Source organism: Cavia porcellus, unplaced genomic scaffold (genome assembly GCF_034190915.1).
Source record: "Cavia porcellus strain 051 isolate PalLab524CR breed Dunkin Hartley unplaced genomic scaffold, mCavPor4.1 scaffold_4, whole genome shotgun sequence".
In the NCBI taxonomy this organism is placed as follows: domain Eukaryota; kingdom Metazoa; phylum Chordata; class Mammalia; order Rodentia; family Caviidae; genus Cavia; species Cavia porcellus.
Genome location: NW_026947487.1, coordinates 57877635 through 57901604, shown reverse-complemented (window position 1 = coordinate 57901604; position 23970 = coordinate 57877635). Strand labels below are relative to the sequence as shown.

The window sequence follows — 23970 nt, the reverse complement described above, 5'->3', positions numbered from 1 at the left end:
ACTATACTCTTTTTTCATGTAGGCAATATAAATATTTGTTATGAATTGATTGATTTGTTGATTCTTCATGGCTTAGACATCCACTTGCTGGGGAAAGAGGGATAGTGGAGGGTCAGTGTTGGGGCTGAAGCAGTACTCTAGCTGTGTGATTTTGTCCTTTTGATTTCTAGTGAAAGGACAAATTAACTATTTGCTTTGAGCAAACTAATGCTGTGTTTTGTGGATTTAGTATTTGAAAAGGACCCAGGGAGGAAAACTGTAGAGTTGATCTCCTTATCCCTGTTTGCCAGGCTGGATGAGCTCCATGTCTGTACCACTGCATTGCAGTTTGCTTAAGTGTGGGTTGCGAAATAGCAATGGAATTTGTCTGTGGTTTCTTGCCAGAGGGGTGGAGGAAGAAAGGATTGTGAATAAATCAGACATGCAAATTAGCAAGGCCCATGGGCTTTAAGCAAATTACACAATAAAGTCCATCCAAATTCAGTTGTCTTCTCATTGGGTTTTGTTTTTACAGGAGTTGTGTTAGAAAGTAGCTGTTATATATTTGCTTTAGGCCAGAGGTTCTCAAACTTTCTGGCTTCAGAAACTTTTTATACTCACAAAAATCAATGAATCAAGACCCAAAACCCTTTTATTTATATGAGGTTATGACTATAGGTAACTAGTGTATTAGGAATTAAAACAGAGGAATTAAAATAAAAACCTGTTTACTTAAGAATAGCAAAAGAACAAAATCATGGTATATTAACTTTTTTTTATGAGACATATTTCCAGTGCAAACAAATTAGCATTGTTTTTCCTTTTTTTAGATCTCTGTAATGTTCTTACCGCAATAGAGGCTGAGCCTCACACCTCCTTTTGTATTCAGGCACTGTAATACTTGTTTTGATTGAAGTGTTGTCTTACACAGACACTAATTGAAAAAGGGAGTATTTTAGTTGATTCTACAGCAATTAGACATGACTGTTCTTCTGCGATACTATACTAAAACTTGACAAGTTAGTTTTAAAAAATGATTTTACATTGATAAATACTTGTATATTACTAAAACTTGACAAGTTAGTTTTAAAAAATAATTTTACATTGATAAATACTTGTATATAGTATGGTGTTATAGTACATGTATACATTGTGGGGTAATTAAATGGGACTAATTAGCTTATCAGCAACTCACTAATTTTGGTAGTTGACACATTGAAAATCTCTTTCAACAATTTTAAAGTGTACATTGTAGTCAACAATCTATGCAATAGGTCACTAAAACTTACTCCTCAATGTCTAACTCAATTTTATTACCTTTTAACTAACATTTTTCTTTCTTATTCCTTCTTTCTATCCTCAGCTTCTAATAACTGCCATTCTCTAGTACTTTGTGAGTTTAACCCCTGTACTCCCCGTGTAAGTGAGGTCATGCAATATTAGTCTTTCTATACTTGGCTTATTTTTCATATCAGAATATTACCAAGTTTCATTCATGTTGTCAAAAATGATACTACTTTCTTCTTTTTATAGACTGAATAGTATTGTTGTGTATACTTGTTACAGTTTTTTAACAAGTGATAGTTTCTTGGGTTAATTGCAGGGTGGACTCTGAAACTGTATCAGTTAACTTTACCTACTCTGGTATATTAAAATCTGATTTATTTTTCATGATGAGTGAATCTCATCATGCATGAGTTTATACAATCAGGTTTTGGTCACTTAGCAAAAGTTATGCAAGTCTTCTAAATATTGATGCACTTTGTTAATGTAAAACAAGTCACACTCAGTAATATCACCATGCATCTCACAGAGAAGTCTCCTGTTGTGGAACTGCCAAACTCAAGATGGCAAATACAAATTTTCAAAATTTCTGATCTCTGCTTAAAACTTGAATTTTATCACTGGCAATAAATATGGTCTGTTTTTCCAGTGAAAGTAAAAGTTCACTTTGTTAATTTAGAGAAAACATCTGTCGAATATGCAAGTCTGATTAAGTAGAAAAATGTCAGCCAGACATTTTTCCAAGTAAAAATAGTGTTTTGAGGGACTTCCAGTTCACAGCTAAAATAATAAATGTGCTTTGCTTTGAGATGACAGCCATTTTATTTTCTTATTAGCAGTGCTTGTGTTTATTTCCTTTTTTGTCACACATAATAGTAAATGGATTGTTAAAGTTAACTATTTAAAAAGTTAACATTTCTTAATATTTTACAAGTGAAATTGAAACTTTCATTTTCTTTTTATTTGAATGCCTGGGAAATAATACAAAAATTGCTGTATTTCTCAGACCTTTTGCACAGCATGGTGATTGTTATTAATGTGTATTTTGGGAGCCTGGGACGTAACTCAGCAGTACAGTGATCAATCCCAAACCAAAAACAAAATAAACAAAACTCAGTCTCTCTCTCTCTCTCTCTAAATACCTTCTGGGTACTGGATGTGATGTTAGGTATTTTATAGATATCTATATATCTCAAAACTATTAAAAGAAGGTTAAGAGTAAGTTAAGTACTCTTTATCTATAAGAGTACTTTTAATTATTTAATTTTAATTATTCTACAATATATACATATATCAAAACATACTGTACCCCATAAACATGTATGTAGTTATTATTTGTCAGTTAAAAATAAAAAAGGAGTAGTACTAATGTAATTTAATGTCTGTCTTGATTTATGCCAAGGTTCCTGAAGTTTTACCTTCTTTGTATAACATCAATAGAAGTGTCAAACTTGTAAAAAAAGGAATAATAATGGTATTATTATGAAAACAGTATTGATCATCTGGATCCTTTGCCGAACTACTGCAATTAGGAAAGTTGAAATTAGGAAAATTTAAATACTTAAAAATTCAGAATAGAATAAGAGATTTAATAGATATTTCTTGAAGGCTAATTTTGTCTTTGCTTTGGGTATTAGGATGCATGAGGCAATCTTGAGGAGCAAATTTCTCTCCTATGCTGGGATTGCTGCTAGCCAAGAGTCCGAATTCTTGGGGCTTGAAGAAACACAGGCAGGCTTTTTTTTTTTTTTAACACTTGCCTTTGGTGATAATTAACATCTAACTTAAGTCAATACGGTTGCATTTTTGTTGTTTTCCTTGTTTATGTTAGCAAAATAATGAGTGACAAGTGCTGCAGATACCAGTTAATGATGTGATTACTGACACTGCCATAGGACCTCCTGTTGAGGACATTTGTAAGGAAAGTTCTTTCTAAAAAAGAGCCCATTTTGAGTAACAAATTCTTTCAGTCTTATGCCTCATCAACAAGCCTTTCTTTTGTTTGTTTGCTTTATTATTTTATTTAAATTTGGCAGTCTTTCTGTTTCTCCAATTTTGCTGTCAGATCTCCAAATGCAGCTTCTCTTCACTGTGAACAGAGCCCAGACTTGAGGCAACGATTAACTAATCATGTAATAGAAGAATCCAAAATTTCCAGTTTCTTTTTTTTTAACTTCTTGGGTGGTTAGGGCAACATCATTGAAACAATTATTACATTTACTCAAGAGTTTGTCTTTTCTATTAAAAAAAAATTCCAGCCAAGTGACTTACGGTGAGGAGGAGGAGATTGTGTAACTGGAGTCTCCTCTTAACTGGTCTTTATTGTTTGAGAAGACTGATCCTTTGTGTTTCAGCTTGGCACACAGAATCAGTTTTAATTTAACAGTCCAGCACATTTAATAGATCAATTCTTTATTGTGTTTTGAATTTGGTGTACTACAGTTTACTCTCTGAATGATGGGCTTCTTTGCAGAAATTAGAGGTGGGGCATCAAAGAGATTCAATCATTTGGGTATGATTTATAGCTGTATCTTAAAACTCATCTTACTCATTTATGTTAACCAGGGAGGGTAACTCATGTGTAAATGCCTCTTGTGTAGTGGATGTGTGCGAGGTATTTTACACACCCTCTTCTTTCCTCATGGTGACTTTCTGATAGCATGTTTCTTTACTTCTATTACTGCTACTATAGGCTATATCACTCTTATTTTTTTATCTGGAGTTGGGTCTGCCTGCCTTAACTTTTCAAAGCTCCTCTCATAATCCCTTCAGCTGGGACTCATGTTTTCAAAATGGAAATCGAATTATATCACTCTTCAGCTTAAGACCCTTTAGTGACTTCGTATTGCACATGAAATGAGGTATTTCTCCTGATCTGGCTGACAAGTTCTACATAGTCTGGCTTTTATCTTTGAAAACTCACCTGCCAGTCCTCACAGGCCTTCTTTCTGCCCCCAAGGAAGCTAGCCTTTGTACTAGCTGTTCTTTCTGCTTGGAACACTCCTTGCCCAGTTCTTTATCCTAGGCCTGACTGCTTATGATTTGTCTTAACCAAAGGGACATCTGCGTAGTGTGCTTCCCTGGCCAGCTAGGGTACTGCTACGTCCCTCCATTGCATCACTAAATTCTACTTTTCTTCGATCACTTGAGGCAATGTAAAGTGAGGGTTTGCTGTTAGATTGTCTGGACTCCCACTATGGCCCTGCTCCTTATTGGCTGTGTGACTTTGGATGAGTTACCTCGCCTTTCAAGCCTTATTTTTCTCTGGTATAAAGTGGAAATAACATGTCTCTCCATTGTGAAAATTAAATACTTCTTATAGCTTCTGACATATTCGTACATGTCCAAGAACTGTTAGCCAAGTTAGTTATTTTACTGTAATCAGTGTTGTTAAACCCATTTTGTATTTTACTGATTATTTACAGTATTCAGATACTTTGCTTCTGCATAGAACATAAGCTTTATGAAGGAAGGAACCTTAAATATGTGATTCACATTTTACCCCTAAAGATTGATATAGTACTTTGTATTTGGTGGGCACTCTTAAATTTCTGTTGTTTGTTAAAATATGGAATATTGTTATCTCTTTTACAAATTGAGCAGTTAGGGCTCAAAATGATAGAAATTTATGCAAAGTTATGCAGCTGTTAAATCCAGAGTCTAGAGATTTAGATCAATTCCTGATTCAAATGCCATGCCTTTCCATTATGCCACAGTATATAAGTGGAAATTTTTTTACTTCAGATTCTGTCATGTGTGGTACATGTTTTTCAGATTGCCTTTTTATCTAAGTGACTCGTGAAATACAGATTGTCACTTGTGTGCATATGAGAGGACAAGGCCAGGAGTTTGGCCCAGAGGCATGCTAGGAGAGTAAGATCTATGCATAGCCACCAAATTCAAGAGGTGCAATAAAAGTTACTCTGTCTTTAGCCTTGGAGACCGACAGGATAGAAAACTTAGGTATGGGCTGGCTAAGCAATGCCTGTGCTTTGACTTCGGAAGGGAAAGGACCCCTGAAGTCATATCTTAGTTTGGACACTGATATTTCTTATTCTGGTGGGCACAAGCAGAAGCTGAAAAAAAACAAATGTTGGTTCCTGCGCCCTCTAGAAAATAGTAGGCTTGGATTTGCCTTGTCATTAACAGTACATGATTATGGCCCTCTATGACAGGGGCTTCACTTACTCATTGTTTTAAATGATACTTTTTCCTTTGTAAGTGAGCATAGCATGGAGGACAAAAAAATAAGCTTTGGAGACTGGAAGATCAGGGTTTAAATTTCTTCTAATGCCACTTTGGTTTTTTGCAACGCTGGGATAGAACCCTGGGACTTAGGCATGTTAGGCAAGAGCTCTACCAGGAGCTACCCCTTCGCCCCTTGCTGTGTCATTTCTTGGTCATGTTTTGGCACACTACTTAACTACTCTAAACCTCAGCTGCCTTGTTTATGTAATGGGGATTCATATGACAGTTAAAAGAGAGAGTTTGTTAAAGTATATTGTGTAGTGTCCCTGGACTGACCCTTTTGAGAATCTGATGAAAGCTGTGGACTCTGTCCCTAGGAAAATGCCCATGTACTCCCAAGCTTTGTATTTATTTTCATGGGGTTCACGAAGCCTCTGAAAGTCAGTTTAAGAATCTGTATGTATCAGACCAAGGTCTTGAAGGGAGAAACCTGTGCTATTTATTTTTTATTTCCCCCTCCCCACTAGAGCCTGGGTTATTATTGCATTCTCTTAATAATGTTTATTGAATGAGGAAAGGAGGTTGACTAATTTCTGGATTCTTTCATTACTTTGAACTCAACATTTGGTTTCCTTGCCCTAGGACCTGTGGCAGTGCCAGCTTCCTAACCGAATCCAGGTGTGCCAGTAGCCATTGTTCTGTGGCAACAAATACCTGAGCCTGCGGTTTGGCATTATGTAAACTCTAGAGGTGGACTCATGAAATGCTTGGAAAACCTTTTCAATTTATAATAATGTGTAGATGTCAATGAGGAATCACACTTCAGAGTATTTGGGTACTGGAGATTAGGCGTGATCATCACACTATATGATATTTTGCTAATGTATCTTTCCTTGAATATCGGACATTAGAGCTAGACAGTCTTCAAGATCATTAGATTGATTTGGTGATTTTGTTCAGGGTCTTTGTAACTGGTAGAATGGCAGAGCTCAGGGTATTTAACTCTTGACCTCGCATCTTCCTTATCCCCCAGTCAGGTGAGCATATTTTTCAGTTCCTTTTAAACCAACACCTTTCACTACTACTGGTGTGGTTTAAACACCTTTGAGAGAAAATGCACCTATTTTCTTGCTGAATGATACCCATCACTATCTAAAATGGCTTATTTATTTATGAATGTTTATTTCTTTCTGTGCCCATGCTTCAAAAATGTAAATCCCACAGGACAGGGATCTTGTTTGTCTTATTCAGCTCAGTCTTTAGAACCCTGTGTAGAGTAGGTGTGTAATAAATTTTGGTTGAATGAATGAGGAGTTTTCTTGGCAATTCTAACACTGTCAGAGAGTTGGGATTTCACTGCATTATCAGTAATTTAATAAACCTCGATTGAACCTATTGTGCCTTAGTTACTATAGGCACAGAAATGAATGATTTATGCTACCCAGCTAAATACAAAGCCTAAATACAGTCTAAACACAAGATAAGGAAACAAAACAGAACAAAAACAAAACGAAGTCAAGAGGAATAGAAGACACTGACACAATATTTTTAAAAAAAATTTAATTTGAATGCATGCTTTATTACTTTATATGGCTTTTGCCCACCTGCTTCACTCATTTAAGGGCCTGACTGCTGTTGGCATTAGGTCCTAAGACCAGTGGCTTCTAAACATGAGGATCACCACTTCACCTCGGGGCTTTAGAAGAACACACACACACACACACACACACACACACACACACATACACACACACACACACACACAAAGGCATCCAAACGTTACTCTTTGAGAGTCTGAATCAGTCAGGCTGGTGTAGCCTTGGCAGCTGTACTGAAAAGTGATAATTAAGTACATAGTTATAAAGATCAACTGAATCTTCCCAGATATCACTGCCCTTTAGGTGAGTATCAATCATGAGTATCTGATCTTAGAACCTGGAACTGATAATCAATATTAATAGTATCTTTCACTTCCTCAGATATTTTATGTGCTTCTCAATACATGGTTTTGCAAAGCCAAACTGAAGTCTGTATATTTACACTATGGAAACACCCTGAAATATACAGAGAAATGAATTTAAACATCAAATTAGTACTATCTGCATTTGTAATATTCCTATTTGGCTCTCCTTGTATCTTTTCACACGTGTAGGTTAGCTCTTTAATTAGATTTAATGTGTAAATTAAGTATGGATTAGTTATATGAGAACTTTCAAGAGTGAATACTTTTTGTGGAACAAGAGGTGAATTTGTGCTTTTCCAGGATTTGTCTTCTTTGGATTGGAAGAAAGATAACCAAGTACTGATCAGCAGACCTGCAAATGGGCAGGCTGTCAAGGTGTTGGCAGTGATAGGCTCCTCTGAGTGGAACTCAGGGCATCCTACCAGCAAAAAAGAGACTGCACTTAAGTGATTTTACATTTGAGCTTTACTTATTATAATTGCTGCAGTGCTAAATTAGGTGTGACAAATCTAACAGATAATTGCAAATAGGTTTTATTACTAGTCATTGAATAGATGAGGTTCTCTGTTCTAAAACTAAAGAGAAAAATTAGACTCTACACTGTTCTGAGTTAGAATTTATACACTGCAGATGTGTTCACAATATATCCAAACTATTTTAATGTATCCATTAGCTCAGATCTTTTACCTCTGTCAAGGTGGTACATGGGGGATGCAGACAGGGTAGAAATTTGTAGAGGTATTGTGATTGATGAAAAACTGTAAAAGAGTTTTAAGATTTGGAAGCAAAGTTTTTTTTTTCTTCTATACAAGTAGTATTAAGTAGCCTGGAAAACACTCAGCTCTAAAGTTAGTTCTAAGCTTTTGACAGTATCACAGTTTAAATATTGCTTATGAGACCAGTCTCAGTAGATTTCATTCATTTGTAACTTGAATGGTGGATTAACTAATGGTCACCTTATAACACCCAGCTGAACTGAGCCATCCTGTTGTGGAGTAGAAGGCCCACCTGAGGATTGTTTGCAACAGCACAAAAGGAAAACTGGAGGGGAAGATGGGATGCTGTTGATTCTCCTGGAGAAGCTTGTCATGCTGGTTTTCCTGATATGAACTCAGCAGTTCTCATCATTGGAGGAGCTCGGATCCTTGCTGTTGCTGATGATGGCTGTGGTTTTTTTTGCAGAAACTCAGGTGTCCTTTCCTTGAGTGCCACTTCCTGGCTCCAGTGCAGATCCCTCAGCTTGGTGGCACAGATTCTTCATCCCACTGTTGCAGACTTTCTAGCTTACACCACTGACCTTTGGGTCTTCCCATTGCAGGTCCTTGATACAGACTTGCCTGAGACATTGTTTTGGACTCTAGGTCTTCGGTTTAACTCATGGAGGACATAGCCATGGGCTCTAGGTCTTCAGCTGGACTTGCGCAGGACATTGCCATAGGATCCAGGACCCAGCTGTATTCTTTGGGTCTCTAGTGTGTGGATAGATCTCCTGCGCTTTTCTGCATTTGATTTTTTGGGTGAACGTTATAAAATAATCCTATAAATTATGTGTCCTGTATTAAGTCTATTCCCTTGTGTCTGAAGTTACTTTTTTTTGTTGCTGAGACAAATTGCCTGATGCCCAAAATTGAAGAAGGAAAGGTTTATTTAGCTCACAGTTTGTGGAAGTTTCAGTCCATACTCAGCTGGCTCCAAAGCAGGTGGTATGGTTGAGAAGTAACAGTTCATGGTGATGGAGGACAGCAAAAGCAACAAGAGCAAAAGCAGGAAGGAGGAGAAGAAAGCCTCTTTTCCTCCCTTACACTGTATGAGGCTACCTGTCCTAGGGAGCAGGTAGTACTCATACCTCAATCTCACCACTAGGCAATGAACCAGTCACAGACTCTGGATTCAGCTGCCTCTGAAAACCTTGCTCCTACCCTATGAGCATATAAGGCTCTCGGGTGATATCCAGACACAAACCACCACACCTTTGAATCCTGACCACAACGATGGTTTAATGAAAATATTTTCAAAAGTCATAGTGAAGTACAGTCAAACCCAAGGATCATATAACTGTCTGGGAGAGATTTCTGTCTCCTTGGTTTATTACTGAATCCCAGTAACTAAAGGATGATGCCTGGCACAAAGTAGATGCAAAATAATTACAAAATGAAATATGTTCTAAATTTCTGCTTTTGTGAAATTTACATTTTATTAGGAGAAATAGAGAAATAGTAAGTGCAATTAGAGAAACAAAGGTATAGTCCATGAAGTGGGTGAAGTTTCTACTCTATTTTTGGTAGGATGACTGGGACTAGGCCAGTTTGGGGATGAATAGATAAGAAAGAAAAACACTAAGTAAAGTTGGGGGAAAGGTTTTGTATGAAGAACCTAAAGAAGGCCTGTATGACTGGAAACTGGTGAATGAGAAGAAAACTTGCTATATTTAGGAGAGTCATGATAAAGCGTGTGGGTTTTATTCTGTTTGCAGTGGGACTCGTTAAAGTAAAAGGGTTAAGCAAGGGAATGGTGTAATTTGGTATACTTTTAAATTAATTAATTACTATTACTATTTTTGCAATGCCAGGGATGGAACCTAGGACCTCATGCATGCTAGGCAAGCACTCTACCACTGAGCTACACCCCACATGGTTGAGCTGCTTTTTAAAAAGAGGTGGTTCTGATTTTTATAGAGAACAGACTATAGCAGGGGAAAGAGGAATACTAGGAAGAAACTGTTGGAGTGTTATAGATGATGGTGGCATGCCCTAGGAGGATAGCAGTGGGGATGAGAAGTGGATGGATTTGGAATGTATTTTGTGATAGAGAAAATCGTTTTGTGATCTCAGAGGGTTGCATAAAAAAATTGATACATGTATGAGCACATTCTTTTTTCATGATGAGCCTTTAAAAATGTTTATTGGTTATGAAACTTGGCTATAAAAAAGGAAAGCTCTTTTTGAACTGCAAATAATAAATAGGAGTGGAGAAAGCAAGCTCTGTGGTGCGCAGGGAGACATGCTACTATGGGTCTGTGGTTCAAGGCATTTTTGCCAACGTGTAATCAAGACAGAATGGTCTGTTGTTTTTGGCATAGCAAAGCGTGATGAAAATATAATCAGAAAATTCAACGCTGACTTTTAAATAAAGTGGGATTCAGTAGAGTTTATCTCATGTAGTTTATGAGGTAATATGCATTCTTCTAAGCACGAACACTGAATATATATTTAGAATGTTTGAATTATTCTAGGTTCCTTTTGACTGCTGTGAATTCAGTGATCCATTTGGATAGTCTCTGTTACTATGAACTTTTAATAGGTAACAATCAGAAACAGAGTGGAAGAACATAAAAGCAAACCAAAATGTTAATCTCTGGTATTCTCAAATCATTAACTTTAAGCCTGTAATTCTCGACCTACTGTTGGAATGTGACAGAAGCTAAGTGTGACTTGAGCAATGACTCCTTAGAAACATCATCCTTGTAAAAAGTATATACCTTCAACTTCTAGGGGAGCAGCTCTGCTTTATAATGTGCACATCTTGATTAGGGGCATTGCTTTCGATATTATCACATGTTCTAAAGGGACAAAGGTGAAAATCACTTAATTGTTGTTGGAAGAATCAGATTGCTATAACCACATAAATCAGCTTAAAATAAACAGATTAAATTTGATTTCTGGTGGTGAACAGAGAGGGTACTGACATTGGTACAAATGAATAGGTTTAATGTGATATTGACATGTAAAATTTTCTCCTAAACTTTCAAGTCTTCCCCTTCCCCTATTTTATCTCCTTTACAGAGTCTGATATATTTAACTAATCATAGAAACATCTTTCATCTTAGACTGTATAGTGCGTTCCTACCAGAATAGGTGAGTCAAATGAAGTTATAGGTAAATCAAGCCAAAAACATCATAACAAGGAGAAAGCGAATGAGTTTGTGTTACAGTGTAAGTGGTGGTTCAGACCAGCCAGGAACAATGAATTTTTAACTGCTGCTGCTTTATGGAAAAACAAATCCAGAGATATGTTTTGCTGATTCTGTGTGGTTGGTTTATGCTAGGGCTGGCCTCTTATCTTTCTGTCTCCCTCAAACCACCTTCTTTCATTTAACTGTAATTGTGGGTGTTCAGAAATGCCATGCTTTTGTTTAGTGACCGGTGTGAAGATCAACAAGAAGCATAAAAGGCTGCATTTCTTTCCCATCAAGTGATGGTCTATCAACATTTGTAGAATACATGCCCTGTAGGTCTAAAAAGTACAGATTCCTGAGTTTAGAAAATTATAGTATGGTAGGTATTCAGATTGTCATAACTAAAATGTGTAAATTCTTTCTTTCATCTGTGCTCTTTCTCTGCTTCCCCCACTAACCCTTTACTATAGACTGTTCTGTGTTTGATACCAAATTGACCACATTTGTACTCTAATCTGTCTCCATTACCTTCTCTTCTTGGAAAATAGTTGTTACTGGAACCTCCATCCCCCTTTGTTAGTTTTACTTGTGTGATGCTTTTTTGGTCTCATGGGGGCAGTATCTTTAGGGTATAGGGACACCTTGGGATGTGACTTTTTTCTTATATACTTTGCTCTGTGAGTAAGTGTGAAAATACACTATATAGTATTTTTTCACTCAAGGATATTATGTAAGTAATAAAGCCATGTACTTGTATAAATTAATCACATGCCAGTTTCACTTTGGAAATTAAATCATACAGTGCAAGACTATAGTATATTGGTAAAAATTGGTAAAAAAATATATTGCAAAGTGATAGCTTTGTAATAGTTTAAAATCTTTTACTAATATGTACTTTGAAGTTATTTATTATTGTGTAAACACACATGCAAGCACAAAAGATATTCTTTGAAGTGAGGATTTCAGGTACCAAATTTCAGTCCTGACTGAATTTTATGGATGAGAAATACCCTGAAAATAGAGCCGCAGGCATAACCTCATGTATACTACGGCTAGCAGTTACTTCTGTAATGAACTGCAACCCGAGCTCAGAGCTGCAAAGTATTTGGAGAACACAGGAAAAATTAACCTCACCCCCTATACTATGTTGTTCTCCAAAGCAACAAGTACTACTCGTCTCTTCAAAAAGCTGTCAGACTCTGTGGTGTAGACTTAATGTGCATAAGATTTCTCTGCATCTTTAGCCTGGAAAAACTTTACAGATCTCTTAGGATTTAATGAAAGTTTCTTAAATTTGAAGAAAGAGGACTCTCATTTCTGATCAGGCAATTTTAAATATTTGTTTCTGTCCTAATTCCACGATGCTAAAAATTCATATGTGGTTGCAGTAGTAGGAGAATAGTATGTGATCTCAGATATTTAAGATTGTATCTAGTTTATAAATCATTTAACTGTGTATAAGTACGTCTGGGTTTTTTTCTCTTAGTCATTTTTTTTTTTGTCCTTCATCCTTAATGTTGGTAGTATTTGGAATACCTTTCTTTTAAAATTTTGCAAAATACACATAAAAGTTACATCTTAAACATTTTTAATGTCATTAAGTACATTCGAACCGTTTTGTAACAGTCACTTCTGTCTCCAGAATGTTTTCATCATCCCCTACTGAAATTTTGTACCCACCAGACAATGTCTCCCTGTTTTCACCTTCTACCAGCTCTTTGTAATGACAAATATATTTTTCTGTCTTTTTAAATTAAATTCTTTATTTTTTATTTATTTTATTTTTTTGGTACCGAGGATTGAACTCATGACCTCATACTTGCCAGGGAGGCGCTTGTGCCACTGAGCTAAGCCCCCAACCTTAAATTAAATTCTTCTGTGTACTTCATGTAAGTGAAGTCATAGTGTTTGTTCTTTTGTAACTGGCCTATTTCACTTATCATACTCTTTTCAAGGTTCATCTATGTTGTAGTCTGTATAAGAATTCTATTCCCTTTTAAGGTTGAATGATACTCTGTTGTATGAGTCCACTATGTAGTTTTTATCCATTCATCTGTTGTTAGATATTGATTCATCTATTGATACATTTTAGCTACTGTAAATAATACTGTGAACATGTATAGAAAATATCTCTTTAAGTTTCTACTAAATTCTTTTGTATATAAGCTCAGAAGTAGAATTGCTGAAACATCCAGTTATTCTGTTCTTAAATGTTTTGGAGAAATAGCGAAGCCAATTTTCATAGTGGTTGTACCATTTTATACTCCCACCAATAGTGTCCATGGCTTCCAGGTTGTCTATATTTCTCACCAACAGTTGTTATTTTCTGATGTTTCTTTAATTTTAAGGAGAAAAGAAAAAACAAAAATTAAGCAACAAACCATAAAAACAAAAGCAAAGCTACAGCAACAAGCAATAGCTTTGTTTTGTTTTCAAAACAAGATGATAGGAATTTAACAATGGTCATTATATTGTATATTGTTGTCTTCAAAATATATATTGTTTCCTCCAAATAGATGCTCAGACTACCAGCTTTAGGCCTACAAAGTTAATCAAACAATATAAACATTGTTATTTTTTTACTTCAGTTCCTCTTTTCTCAGTCTGAGTCCCTCTGAATCAGCCAGTTGCTTGCTGAGAAGGGAGTGGGTTTGCTTTTCTTGTCTCCCAGCTTGTGCCATGGGAATGGTGGTTTGGCTTCTTGATTCTGTTCCTGATTCCCATGGCTACCCCTGGCTCATGGGAAGGCCTTTGTTTTGTTTTGTTGAAAGTAGCTATCTTGTTGGATGTGAGGCATTATCTCTGGTATCTCATCTAATAATTTTTCAGCTCTCACCTTGGAAGTCATTTCCACTGGAAAGCCTTGCCAGACCACTTGTTTGTCTTAATTTTTAAGTCAGGTAATGTGGTACCACTCTTGTTTTAAGTACCATAGAACTTCTTCTTTCATTATACTTCACTAGATTGTCCGAGATTTCTCTGATGTACTGAAGACAGAGACCATGACTATCGATCACTGTTGACATTTTGAGACCTAGCTCTTGTAGAGGTAGTAGCTGAAATCTACATCTTTAGATTTAAATAACCATTCTCCTTGTATTGTAGACTTTGTAGATGTGAATTCAAATCTTAGCTCTGACACTTACTGCTACTGTGATCTTGAACAAGATTTTTATGTCTAAATCTTGGTTTTCATCTCTGTAAATGGAGATAATAATATATTTCATTCTCATAATGTTTTTTCTAAGGCTTAAAAAAGCAAGCTGGATGTGGTAGTGCATACCTTTGATTACAGCACTCAGGAGGCTGAGGCAGGAGGATAGTGAGTTTGAAGCAAGCCTGAGTGTGAGACCAAAAGAAAAAAAAATCCACACAGGACTACTGAGCAGGGGTGCCCCCTCTTCCTCATTTTTGGCTGGTCTGTGTACCTAGACCGTTTTTTTCAGGTTGTAAAAATATTTAGAGGTTAAATATTCCATGGTGGCACATACCTGTCATTACAGCATTGTGAGAAGCTGAGGCAGGAGGACCCAAAGTCTGATCATAGACTGAACACATTAGGGGCTTAATAAGAGCCTGTCTCAAAACAAAACAAAACAAAACAAACTTAGAAACAGAATATAGGTTTAAAAAATTACCTTCTGTGGTTAATAAATATAAGTGAAATGGAGGAGAAGGAGCAGAGGATAGAACTGCCAACGTTTGTAGTCTGGTTGGTGATGACATTAAGATTCCAAACAGAAGATACAGATTTAAGAAATTTAGGAAAGGAAAACGTTGATTTTGCTTTTGGTCTTATTGAATCTCAGGCAGTGGTAGGAATTTTCATGTTGTAACATTCAAGAGACAGTTTCAGCTTTAGATTTGGGCCAGAGGTGAGGGTTTGAGAGTTATCTGTAATGAACTCATTTTAAGAAAATGAAATTGCCTAAAGGAAGAACGTCTTATAGAGCAAGAAGAGGAAGGGCTGACAGTGTATATCAGCGGCCAAAGAAGAAAAATTTGAAACAGAGGTACAGAAGTGAGCTTGTACTGAGAGTAAAAAGCTAAAGGGAAGAGAGAGGATTTTGTGAAAGAGATACAGGCAACAGGTCATTGTTTCTTTAATGACTGAAAGGATAATGCTGGGTTTTAGGAAGTAGAGTTGGTCATTGACTTTGGAAAGAATTGTTTTGGAGAATTGACAGCGGTAGGAGCCACATCACAGTGAGACAAGGGGAAAAAACCATTTATCTTGCAGTGCTCTTCGGGAAGTTTAGTAGGAAGAGAAGGATGCAGATGGGGCAGCTGAGGTACATGGAGTTTAATAACTAGCTCAAGATCACACAGTTAGTAAGAGACAGGTTGAATTTAAATTGATCAGGACTGATTCTAAAGTTTATTCTCATCAGCATTATTTAGGCTTTAGTCTCGTACCTTTCTTGTATTTGAGGCTACTGCAGAGACACCTACAATGTGCAGTTAAAGTTGAAATAACTCAGAGGAAAACTTGATTCTGTGGTTGTTACGTCTCAGATTGGGGTTTTGTGTTTTACAGCATAATGAAATTGCACAGGTGATTGTTAGGTTAAGTGGCAAACCTTGGCATATTGGCAGAAGAACTTTATTAGAATGATTATTCACTTTTTATCACAAACCTGGTAATGGTAATTTTTCATTGTGTAATTGGAAGAAGGAATTGGAGAACATAAAATGTACATATTGAAATAAGATTAAATATATATTGATGAAATTATAGTTTTCCACAATGTTTCAATCAAGAAATGATAATAATAAAAAGTATGTATTGACTTTCTGGAATGGATAAATGAAAACAAAATATCTACTATGCTAAAGTAGATATTAAAATAAAATAGTTATCAAGGAAGTTATTCCTTCAGTTATTTTTCTTTTTAACTTTTCATGACGCCTAGACAAAACTAATAGTTGATATAGCTGTATCAGCAGCCAAAGGATTTGTTGTTGTTATAGTGACGTATCATGTATTGTATAACTCAGTTGCAGCCACACAAGGGGAAATATTTAATGTCCGATTATGCAGCTTTTGCTTTGGAAATAGTGGAAAGCCAGAGAGAGTCAGTAAATAGCAAAGGATTATTAAATGGTCAATTATTGAGGTCACTTACTGATGACTTTATTGCAACATCACATGCTTCAGCTTTCCCGTGGAAAGTTGCTTGAGTGTAGTTTAATGGTTAAAACTTTGTAAAACTGCAAAGAAATCAGAAGTCCTGCTGGTGTCAGGTGTGAAGTGCTAAGGGAATTGCTAACTTCAATCAAACCAGTGCTATGTGGAGTAAGCATGTGGTGAACTATCAGAGGGCTTTGTGTTCTGACCTTTGAGTAGGCTACCAAGGTATAAGGATCCTGAAATATGACTGGAAAAAATTGGCTTTTTCATCTAACAGATATGGCCAACAGGAGAAATTTCTTCTGTTGGAAATGCCCAGGCATGTGTTACTAGATGGGATGGCATTGAAAGAATTTTTATTTAATTCTGATATCTATTTTTTATGGTTTGGTCTCATATTCACTTAGAATATTATGGGCAGTATTTGATTGTGAAAAAACTTGGATATGTGGTATCTCTGTTTTCAGTAGAATTCTTTGGAAATGACTTGTGGAAATATAGTTTGCTAGGCAGTTACAGTGAATGGAGTCAAAAAAGTTATAATTGTTCTGAGCCATTGCCCATCACAAAAGACTCTAACATTTATTTGTTTTTATTATGGATTTCATTTAATATTATATTCTTCAGATATATAAACTGTCCTTCGCTGATGTCTAGATCGGTGGTGGTGAACTGTGGTATTTGGCGTGCAGTGGGCTATCACTGAAAGCTATAAAAAGTTCACAAATCACTATTCTAGTCCCTTGCACATTTGTTCCCCAACTACTATTTCTCTTTTGAGCCAGCTCAGTTAGTTTTCATCACAATATTTCTCTTTTCAGGAGACCTTCTTTGTCTTCTGAAACTTGTTTTACATTCTTATAATTGATGATTATGGGTGAGAATTTAAAACCAAATTTTGTGACAAAGTGATTTTTATATTCAAGTTATCTGAAGACCCAAAATATTATTCTTATATCTGTGATTTTTAGTTTTAATAATTTTCCTTGAAAGAAAAATTTTTCGAGATTAAGATAACTTTGGAGAATCCTTAGAAAAGTTTGTATTACAGTGACAACTGCTGTCTTAAGGAGAACATCTAAAAAAGTATTGAAAAATGTAGTGTTATAACTTGATATCAGCAAGGTAAACTTTTCTAAATGGTTCTTTTGAATGGTATTCATAACAAGAAAGAAGAGCCAAGTGTGTTGTACATGCCTGTAGTCCCAACAGTCTGGAAGACTGATGCAGGAGGGTCACAAATTTGAGCCTAACCTGGGCAGGTTAGAGAAGGTCCCCTTGGTCCCGGCCTCACCAACATTTTTAATTCTTTGATTTCTTGATGGTAGGCTTTCTCTCTGTAGTAGGATGGTATCTCAGCATTCCGTTAATTTCCATGTGTCTAATGGCTAGTGATGTTGAACTTGTTTTCATGTGTTTACTTGCCATTTGTACTTCTGAGCAATCTTTATTCAGTTGCCTATTTTGTTTGATTGGGTCTTTCATTTTGAAGGGTATAAAATAAAATAAATATAAACTCTTAAGTATATACTGCAGATAGCAATAACTAATGAGGAAAATGAGTAAGTAAATTGTGTGTAATCCAATATTAGGGACACAAAAGAGAAATTACTATTGGTAGTACTTCAATTTCTCTTTCTCATTTTCTCCTCTTCCCTCCCCTCTTTTTTTCTTCCTTCCTTTCCTTCTCCTGATACGGGGGATTGAGTGAAGGTCCTTTGAGCTGAGCAACACTTTTATTTTGTGACAGAGTCTTGCTAAGTTGCCCAGGAGGTACTTAAACTTGTTGACCTTTTGCTGAGTCTCCTTGAGTGCTGGGATTACAGCCATACTCAACTATACCTGGCTTGGTATTACTGATTCCTAAGAATAACAAGTAAGTGTGGTATATTTGAAAACTCAGATGAAATGGATACTTGTTGAACAAGATTTACATTACCAAAATTGCATCAGGCAGTAGAAAATGTGAATAAATCAGTGAAAGAAACTGAACAACGAAAGTCTGTCCCCTAGAAGATAATAGGCCCAGTTTTATAGGCAAGATAGATGATACTCTTGAATATTTCCTTATCTTTTACAAATAGTTTTTATTTTCTTTTTGAGCCAGGCATAGTGGTGAACACCTATAATCTCAGCACTTGGGAGGCTGAGAAAGGAGGATTGCAGTGAGTTTGAGGCCAACCTGGGCATAGGAAGTTCAACATCTGCCTCAATTATATAATGAAACCCTGTCTTAAAAAAACAAAACAAACTTTTAAAAGTTTTTTTGGAGATATAGCTGACATACAGTAAACTCATATTTAAATTATATGACTTGATAAATTTTGACACGAAATTATTTGTTACACCAGGATAAAAAGAAAAATAATGTACATAATCATCACACCTCTTCATTTCCTGTGTCCTGTACAAATCCTTCCCTTGTTTTTCCCCCATCACCTGGGTTCTTAGTAGCCATTAATATGCCCTTTGTCACTTGTTAGTTTGCATTTTCTAGAATTTTGTATAAGTGGAATCAAAGAATGTATTCTGTTTTTTGACTTAAAAGTTGGTTTAAAGACATTTTTTAGAGCAGTTTTAAATTCTTGTGAGGAAAGTACTATACAGAGACTGCACAAATACTCTCTGCTCCTATACCTGTACCTATACCTCCATTATCACCATCCTCTACCAGAGTGGTGCATTTGTTGTGAGTGATGAATCTACACTGACTGGTACCTTATTATCACCCAGGGTCCATATTTTGCATAGGGCCCAGTTGTGTTGTGCTTTTGCTGTTGTACATTCTATGAGTTTGGGCAAATGTATAATGTCTATTTACTATTATTGTATCAGAGTAGTTCCACCATATTAAACATTCCTGGTCTGTCGTTTTTTTACTCATCATAATGGTATTGAAATTTATCATGTATGTATATCAATAATTCATTCTTTTTTGTTGTTGAATAATGAATTACTGTATGGATATACCACAATTTCATTTCCCCTCCAGTATATCACTGTTTCTTTATTTACACAGTTTCTTTATTTATTACATAAACTTGAATTGTTTCCAAGTTTTGGTTATTACAAATAAATGTATTGTGAACATTCATATAAAGACATGTGCTTTCACATTGTAAATATATATCTTTTAACTTTTTCAGAAATTGTGAGATTTCCCAAAGTGGATTGACCAGGACCAGTTTACTTTCATGAGAACAGTGTATGATGTCTAGGTTTGACAGTAGAATTTCTTAAATTTGATGAAGCTTAATTTATCATTTTGTTTCTCATATATTATGCTTTTGGTTTTACATATAAGGAATTGTTACCTTCCTCACCTAAAGAATCAAATAATTTCATTTTTTTTTTACTAGATTCAGTTTTAGGTTTTGTGTTTATAGTTAGGTTTTGTGTTTCTGTTTATTAATTTTGAGTTATTTTTATATATAGCATAAGATATGAATTGAAAGTTTTTTAAAAAATAAAAAGATATCTTATTCATTTTATTAAGTGAATAATATTTTCCTGCCCTGAATTATCACTGAATCTTTGTCAAAAATCAGTTAACCATACATAGAATATATGTATATAGAATAGCTCTATTGAGTACTATTTTGTTTTTTTTAATTTTATTTAAAGAAAGACTAAACAAAAACAGAAAACGGGTAGAAATGATACATACTTTCAAAGAAAAAATAAACAGTAAGAAATCACTGATTGATATTTACATATTGTCCTTTTATAAATAGTTGTTCGAGATACAAAAGTGGAACATATAAAATGAGAATTCAAACAGCGAGACTACAAACAGTTCAGTTCAACTATCCAACAAAAACTTAGAAATATGGTTATCAATCCCATACACTTAAACATAAATGCAGTTATCCATGTCTTCATTTATGTTGAGATTAAACAAACCAAAGCAGGGTAAAATCACACTGAACAAAGAATAATAGTATTGCTGGATTTCACATCATTACAGTCCAGGATCAGCACTGGGTACTGTAGTGTCTTTTTTTCCTCAAAGTATTTGTTCATTTTATCCTGTGTCGTAAGATCAGTTCTTGTAAACTGTTTATAGGTTCTGTGCATGCATGAGTCTTAACATGTATATCTATCCTTTTTATATTAGAGGGAGAAACAAATCAAAGCAGGACAAAACAAAATATTTCTATAAACACATTAAATGAAAAAGACATATAAAACCACTGTACAAGGAGTTCTACCATGGTTACTGTGTTGTTTCTTGTTATCTTCAATAGAATTGGCTATATCATCAAATAGTATAATTGAACATATCAGTACATAACAGTATTAATAAAAACACAACTTTGTAGATAGTGTAAAACTACAAAAATAGGTAGTAATCAAACCAGGATGGATATCGTAGTGAGTCTTGTCATCTTCAGTGTAGTTGCCTGTACTCTCAGACTTGATACTATCAATCATATCAGTTTTGAATAAAATCTGTCGATACCAAACAGCAATCAAACAAACCAGATTTAACTAAGATCAGTCATGATAAAACAGTATAAGTTACACAGTGCTCCTGATTAAGTTAATAGGAAACTAAAGATGATTACTTTGCTACTGATACTTTTGGGATAGCTGTCCGTGCCCTCAGATCTAGTGCATGTAGAGAAACTGGGACAGAATAAATTAGATCTTAAGCAGAATGGTGTGAGTAATATGGGTTTCAATTCCTGATACACTATTAACAATATCTTCTGCTGTCTTTTTAAAAACTATTCCTCCCCGTTTCACTCCCCCAGGGTGCTCTGCATTTTTAGGTCTCACCAACACCCTCAGTTTTAAATTGGGGGGGAGGGACCTTCTATTTACCTTAGTGTTCTGAACCTTCTCCCTCCTGGGCTTGATCTCTAGTTGTATTCCTTTACCTATTAAAGCCTGTCTTTCCAACCTATCCACAAATACTGGTCTAATTGCCCCTATTAATCTCTGGTTCCCTGTCACATAGAGCATTGTTTTCTCATATTTGATTTTCGGTCCATATTCCCTTTTTCAGCAGGCAGGACATTTAGCTCAGTGGCATAAGCGTCTGCCTGGCAACCACAAGGTTGTGAGTTAGATCCCTGGTACCACAAACAAAACAAAACAAAACAAAACAACAACAAAAAATCATATACCCTTAATTATATTTTCTATAAAGAGCATCTCAGTGGACCCTATCTCCTGATCTACTCTGCCTGTGATTCTTTTTTTTTTTTTTTTTAGTGTATCTAGGCCATCTATAGTACAGATTATAGCCAACCTTCTCTGCCTCATTTTAAAAAAAAATTTATTTAAGGAGAAAAAGAAAAAAAAAAACAGAAAAAAGGTACAAGTTATACAGAATTTCAGAAAGAATAAACGATAGGAAATCACAGGTTAATAGATTACATATTGTTATCTTAGAAATAATTGTTCAAGTTACAAAATTAAAGCATATAATACGGACTTTCAGTGAGACTGCAAACAGTTTTGTTCAGTGATCCAACAAAATTCAGTAATGTGGTTATCAATCTTATACACTTAAATATATGTGCAGTTATATCCTTTAGAGCACTTTCTTTTCCTTTCTTATGTACAATGACAATTACACATTTTGGGTTTTATTACTCCCACAGTTCTTATTACTTTTTTTTGAAGAGAGTAAAATTAAATGTGACATAACAGAGTCAGTCAAATCAAAAGGATGGACATACTAGATAATGTAAAAACAAAATACTAGGTGATCAACAATGATTACCATACTGCCTCTTGCTATCTTAAAAAGAATTGCCTATATCATCAGTTATAATAAAATTGAGCAAAACAGTGAAGAATAAAACCAAAACATTGGAGACATTACAGGACTTTAAAAGAAGATAATAGTCAACCAGAATGGGTGTCATAATGAATCTTATTGTCTTCACAGTTGTTGCCTATACTTTCGAACTTGGTACTATCAAGCAAAGCAGAATTGGGGAAAATTAGTCAAAACAAGATGGTGAGGCAATACAGGGTTTCAAATCAAGTTAATAGGAAATCAAAGTGGAAATCAATAATGTATCCTGCTATTTTTTATTTATTTTTCCCTTAATTAAAAAGATGAAAATAAAAAACTAAATAATTAAAAAAAGAGATTGAGATAAAAGAGGGCATAACAACAAAACAGTGCAGGTGAAAGCATAACCATTTAAGCAAAATAGTGTTTCACCACAAGATATCCTGACATAAAAGTAGTTACCATAGTGTCTCTTTCCTTGAAATCTTTGAGTATAACTTCGTATACCATAGCACCAAACATATCAAGACAATGTAAAACCATTCAAGAGAATAACAATATTACAGGGTATTTAGAACCAACCATCAGAAAATGAACAATGGTTTCTGTATAATCACCTTATCTATAAAAGTTTTTGCTTATATTGTCACATATAATAAAATCCAATAAGATACAACCTGTTAAGATCGATGGAGACAGAAGAGTAAAAGCTTGATGGGACTTCAAAACAAGATGATACTAAATCAGCACTAGCTATTATAATGTCTTGTTTTCTCCAAAATAGCTGTTCCTACCATCCAATCTTCTCTGCCTCATTTCTGTTGAGCTCTTTTTCTGTCGTTTGTTGTCAGTTTGTCTTCATTTCACTTTCTGCTCCATTCATTGTGGCCTCTCTGCCACTGATCCTGGAATCTTGGTATTTTCCTTTTCTAAAATATCCTGCAGTATTCTCTGTAGAGTTGAATTGGTGGTTGCAAATTCCCCTAGTTCCTCTTTATCCTGGAATCACCTTGTTTTTCCATCAATTTCTAGGGACAGTTGTGCAAGATATATCAATCTTGGCTGGAGGTTATTATCTTTCAAAGCTTGAATTATTTCCCCCCATGCTCTTAGTGATTTGATGGTTTGTGCTGAGAAGTCTGCTGTAATTCTGATGGGTGTTCCCTTGTAAGTGATCTGTTTCTTGTCTCTGACAGCTTTTAATATTTTGTTCTTATATTGGATTTCTGGAATTTTGATTATTATATGCCTGAGTGTAGCTCTGTTTGGGTTGTGGGTGGCTGGGGTCCTGTATGCCTCATACATCTGAGTATCTTTACCTTTTGCTAAATTAGGGAAATTTTCTTGGATTATTTCTGTGAATAGCTTTTGTAGTCCATTTGTTTGTGTCCCTACTTCTTCTTTTATGTTCTCAATTCTTAAATTGTAGATCGTCTTATTATCTTCTAGCCTTTGTATTATTGCTGTTTGTTTTCTTGTTATTTTTAAGAAGTTTTTCATTTCATGCTTCCACATTACAAATCTGCCCTCTGGTTTAGATAATCTAACCTTAGTTTCTTTCAAGCTGTGATACCAGCTTTCGATAGAGTTTTTAGTTTCCTGGTAATCTCTTTGAACCTGCTTCACGTATTCTATGTTTTCTCTCTTTTCTCCATCAAACAATTCTCCCCTTTTTTTCTGTTCTTCCATTCCACCATCTGTTTTTTCTTGGGCGGTGCTTAACAGTTCTCTAACTATTCTACTTATATCTTGCTTTATTTCATTAAATACTTCACTTT

The 23970-nt window shown here is 35.3% G+C and overlaps 1 protein-coding gene and 1 non-coding gene across 9 annotated transcripts in view; one reads left to right on the top strand and one right to left on the bottom strand.

The window, feature by feature from the left end:
- Fto (FTO alpha-ketoglutarate dependent dioxygenase) overlaps window positions 1–23970 on the top strand; it is a 420563-nt gene that overhangs the window by 82341 nt on the left and 314252 nt on the right. The gene's annotated exons all lie outside the window — the stretch shown is intronic.
- Trnaa-agc (transfer RNA alanine (anticodon AGC)) lies at window positions 9972–10043 on the bottom strand. Its single transcript has one exon. It is a non-coding gene; the product is annotated as a tRNA-Ala (tRNA).